We start from the raw sequence: 5,579 nt of genomic DNA, 5'->3' as shown, positions 1-5,579 counted from the left end.
AGTTGATATGCTTTTATTAGAAAGATTGTCAATATTCTCAACATAAGTAATTTTGCAATCCATCACATTACCACATGAACTATCTCTTGGGAAATGATGCTTAGTCTTGCAAAATTTCTTACCCTCAATTTATCTTGCATAGTCCCATCCGTATGAAGCCTAGAATTACGTCTTGAATTGTAGACCGGACGACGAACGAAATGAGAAACTTGATCGATGACTCCCTATCCTACCCCATTGAAATCTCTATGCAACGCAAGATTGTGGGCTAAGATAGGCCTAGCTAGGAATTGGTGAGTTAGACCTAATAGGATACCAGTCCTAGCTCGTGCGAGGGGGCTAAGAAAAAAAGTTAATTTCATCATATCTATTTAACACCTCTATTATATGTATTATGCAATATGATATTTGGAGTGTTAATTGTTATACACTCGAACATCCTTCATATATATTATGATTGGAAAAAAAATAGGCTTTAAATTTAAATGTATATGGGTCGTTATCAAAGTATTTTCAATGCAATTTGACATGACTCTTTCAAACTGATGTGATCGAGGAAAAAACAGATATTGTCTAGATTTAGAAGTTAATGTGAATCAACAAAAATTATTTTTATTATGCAATGATATTTGTATTGTTAATTGTTATACACTCGAACTTCCTTCATATATATTATGATTGGAAAAATATACTTTAAATTAAAATGTAAATGAGTAGTTATCAAATCATTTTCAATAGATTGTTAAAGAAAAGTAGACAATATTAAAAAAAAATTATTTTCAATGCAATTTGACCTGAGTCTGTCAAGTTGACATGATCGAGGAAAAAACAGATATTGACAAAATTTAAAAATTAACATGAACCAACAGAAATTATTTTGTCCGGACTTTCACTCCCTGTTCAGGTTGCCACGTTAGTGCACGCACATGGCCCGAACTCCATGGTCTCGAGCACACTCAGTCATAGTGTCCCATCTCAAAACTCCGACCTTCTCTCCTGACCCTTCAGGCTTCTCTCTCTTTCTCTCTCTATACATATATATGTAGCTATAAAAAATTTTATATGTGCTTGCAGAAGTATGGGTTCTTATATTCATAATAATGAAATAATGGTTCGGCCCGTGAACTTTGGTTTCTCAGTCTCGTTTAACTCTTATGTGAGGTATGAGTTTCAGCTAAATTTATGGATGAAGATACCCATTTGATTATCTATTTTGGTACTATTGTTTGTTTTCTAATTGGAATGAATTTTTTCTCTTGGGATTGGGAGTTTAAATTTGTGCACTTTTTGTTTATCTTATTGATTGATAATTGAATTGATTAGGTGAATTGCATAGGTAAGTAACTGTTTAGATTTTCTTTTGTACCTTTCTAATTCTGTCAGCTTCTGAATTTTATGATTGATTTTGAACTATAATGTTGCTGTATTTGAGCTCAGTATTAATTGCTTTAACGTTGCTTAAGCTCAGCATTTGTTTCCTTCTTAAGCTCATTATCAATGATATTTATTGCAATTAAGGGATTTTGAATAGCACATAGTAGTGCCAAATCTGAGTAAATTCATGAATAATCTGATCATAAGAAATCCGATTGGAGTATTTTTATTATATCCGAAACTTTCCTATTAATAGTGTTTTACGATGAGTAATTAGCATTTATTAACCTGCTATGGCACTCTCGTTGTTTAGCTGTTAGACCCATGTAATTACTAATTAGTAATAACAATTATTGTAATTAACCTCAGAGATTTTGGCAATCCGGGCAGATGTCTGTTTCTCATAACTCAGTTGCCTTTTATCTGCCGAAGCATCTAGAAGCTCTTGCCACTTGAATGCTAATTAAGAGTATTTTGGATAAGCTTATAAGTTAAGCCCAACATGCTATAAATACGTCAGTTTGGGTTGTTTGTATATATTTTAGGGTTGTCCACTTTTTAAGATATTCTTTACATGAAGTCCACCTTATATTTCTTCTGGAAATTGGGACAAGTGATGGCAGTGGATATGATTGTTCTTATGTATATGATATTAAATATTGAGAAGCTCCTTTATTTGTTAAATAATACTGAGTTTTGACTCTTTTAGTTATGTATACACGCTATTTTTTTTCCATGACAAAAATTATTATCCTTGTGAAATTCAAAAGGTAGTACGACTAATAGCATACCAAATTTATTGTTGTGACTGTTAATAAAGATTTTCTTTGTTGTGCGGGGGAGGGTGAATTTCCGAAATAGATGGGTGTTTATAACTTTACTACTTATGCAGTACCAGAGGAAAATGGAAATTGTAAAGCAATGGGAAAATAGATGGCTATGTAGCCAAGTTAACAGTAAAAGAAGGGTGATTCTAAAGTTCTTTGTCAGGTTTATATAGTTACACACGTTGAAATTTTGCAATTTATTTTTAATGATATTGATCCGGTTGGCAACTATAATGGTAATTTTTAGCATAGAATATGTGAGTTATGATCATTTATAGATCTCATTTTTTGTCTATTATACTGTGAACAAACTCGCATATGGAGGCCTATGTATTGTAGTTCTAGAAACAGATGTTCCATTTTTGTTAATTGTTGAGTCTTACTACCAAAATATATTGTGCATACCTTCACGTGAATACAACAAGGAATCAATCTCAAAGTGTCTTGAGCTTATGCATTAATGCTGAATGTAATGGACTGAGAGGAATCAAGGTATATCTCTGTAGGTTAAAAAAAAAAAAAAAAAAAAATCATTTTTTGTTCTTTTCTTACTCTTCAACTTATTTCTTTGATTAGGCTTCTAATTCCCCGACCAAAAATCCTAAATATTGTGCATTGCAGCCCTTGATTCTTAAACATTGCACTTATCAAGCATAATCCCTGAATGATGTTACTAGAGATCAAAGTTCTGTCTATAGTCTCTGAGGAAGTCTCATTTTATCCTGAATTTCCTATTTGTTGTGATATCTGCAAATATGCGTCATCAAGCTTTCAAGATGTGTGCCAGGTTGGATAGGGGAAGGGTGTCAAGGATTTTTGACGTGCACAAGGCCAAATACCAATAGGTTTATGCTATCAATAGTTTTATGTGTTGGAAACGTAATTTGTATTTATTATCTAGATTCATGAATTATAATTATACATGCATTTGTCCATTAATGTACTAGAGGAGGAGAAACGTATCTATTTAATGTTGGTTCATGAGTTAGGCTAGATACATGTTAAATCTTATCTATAAATACCCATGTAACTCAAGCCATTAAAAGTATCGAAGTCACAAAAATTTACAATATAATATCTTCTCTTCTACAATCATAAAAAGTGCAGCAGCACTATATTACGTATAATTTCGAGCATTCGATATTCCTTCTTTTTCATTCGATTTTTAATCAATCCCCAACAAATTTTTGGTATCAGAGCTTAGTTCTCTATACGTATCTCAAGTTTTATTTCCCCTCTCCAAAACATGGCATCAAATCATGTTTCTACATTCATGTTTTCCTATACTCCTAACCAAGTTCCCATATTTGAAGGAGAGCATTTTGATTATTGGAGTAGTCAAATGGAGACACTCTTCATTGCGCAAGATTTGTGGGAAGTTGTTGAAGATGGATTTCCGGAACCTGATGATAATGAAGAAGAAGAAGAAGAATGGACGGAGGCTCAACAAAAAGATTACAAGAAAAATTTACGGAGAGATGCAAGTGCTCTTAGATTTATACAACAAGGATTAAGCAAGATCATATATCCTCGAATTCACGGTGTCAAAAGAGCCAAGCAAGCTTGGAATATCTTAAATGAGGGATTTCATGGCAATGACAAGGTGACATCTCTAAAGCTTCAATCTCTTTGGAGGGAGTTCGACAATTTATCAAAAAAAGATAATGAAGTTATGCAATTCTATCTAACTCGAGTCTCCGAAATAGTAAATCAAATCAGAAGCCTTGGGGACACAATTGAAGAAAAAAAAGTTGTTCAAAAGGTCCTTCGAAGCCTTCCCGCGAATATGATTATATTGTTGCCGCTATTGAAGAATCAAAAGATTTGTCTAAATATACTTTTAACGATTTGATGAGTTCCCTGCAAGTACATGAAAAAAGAATTGGCAGGTTCTCAAATCAGCCACTTGAGCAAGCATTTGAGTCCAAAATGAAATTTTATAATTCATATTCTAAACAGCGGCAAGAAGGCAGAGGAGTATCTTCCCAAGGAAGAGGAGGTTCTTTCCAAGGAAGAGGAGAATCATCACGAGGACGAGGAGGATCATTTCGAGGAAGAGGAAAAGGAAGAGCACAAGGCAACCAATCAAAAAACTATGACGGAAATCCAAATCGTCAAGCTGGAAATGCAAATATTTTTTGCAAAATTTGCAGAAAATCAAATCATGAAACAAATGATTGCTTCTACAAATGCAAGAGATGCAGAAATCCTAACCACTCTCAAAGAAATTGTTATTACCAGAACAAAGATGAGAAGGATGAAGCAAACTTTTCCAAAGATGAAGATGAACAGCTTTTCTCTTGTATGATGGTTCAACAACAATCAAAAAATGTGTGGTACCTAGACAGCGGCTGCAGCAGTCACATGACTAGAAATAAAAAAAATTTCATTGATCTTGATGAGAATTTCAATTCAGAAGTGAAGCTTGGTGATGAAAAGTTACATCGCACTGAAGGAAAGGGAACTATCGCTGTTCAAACTAAAGGAGGTAACAAAAAGCTCATTGATGATGTTCTTTATGTGCCTAATATGACTAGTAACCTCCTTAGTGTTGGACAACTGCTACGCAAAGGATATTCTGTTTTTTTTTATGATGAAAAATGTAGAATATTTGACAAGAAAAGCAATTCCACCATCGCCACAGTTCCTATGAGCTCCAATAAGGTGTTTCCCATGAATATGCCTCTTCAAGAAAAGGTGACCTTCACAGGTGAAAATTTTGATCAATCTCAACTTTGGCATTTGAGATACGGACATCTTAATATGAAAGGGCTGCAACTTCTCAAGCAAAAGAATATGGTGATTGGACTCCCAGAAATTGAAGGAAAAACTCAAGTTTGTGATGGATGCATATATGGCAAAATGCATCGACTTCCTTTTCCGAAAACATCTTGGAGAGCTAGAGAACCTTTGGAGGTTATTCATACGGATATTTGGGGTCCTTCGAGGACTCTCTCTCTTGGAAACAAAAGGTATTTCATTTTATTTGTCGATGACTATACAAGGATGATGTGGGTTTATTTTCTAAATGAAAAGTCTGAGGCTTTTTCCGCATTTCTCAAATTCAAAGCTCTAGCGGAAAAACAATCTAGTCATCAAATCAAAACCCTTCGGACAGATCGTGGAGGAGAGTTTATTTACACTCCGTTTATGGAGTATTGTAAAGATAATGGTATTCAGAGGCAGCTCACTATTCGGAGGAGTCTCCAACAAAACGGGGTAGCCGAGCGAAAAAATCGCACCATTGTTGAAATGGCTAGAAGCATGATGATCGGCAAAAGTCTACCCAAAATATTTTGGGCAGAAGCGATACACACAACTATTTATATTCTGAATCGATGCCCAACAAAGGCCGTTCGAAACCGAACACCGTTTGAA

The 5,579-nt window shown here is 34.4% G+C and overlaps 1 protein-coding gene across 1 annotated transcript in view; it reads left to right on the top strand.

Moving 5' to 3' along the window:
• Positions 1–917: 917 nt before the first annotated feature.
• LOC111399363 (beta-1,4-mannosyl-glycoprotein 4-beta-N-acetylglucosaminyltransferase) overlaps positions 918–5,579 on the top strand; it is a 9,833-nt gene continuing 5,171 nt past the window's right edge. The window contains exon 1 of the mRNA XM_023026630.1: positions 918–1,161. The gene's annotated coding sequence lies outside the window, so the exon portion shown is untranslated. The remainder of the gene's footprint in view (positions 1,162–5,579) is intronic.

The sequence above is a fragment of the Olea europaea genome, chromosome 9 (assembly GCF_002742605.1).
Source record: "Olea europaea var. sylvestris chromosome 9, O_europaea_v1, whole genome shotgun sequence".
In the NCBI taxonomy this organism is placed as follows: domain Eukaryota; kingdom Viridiplantae; phylum Streptophyta; class Magnoliopsida; order Lamiales; family Oleaceae; genus Olea; species Olea europaea.
This window is presented reverse-complemented; position numbering and strand designations above follow the sequence as displayed.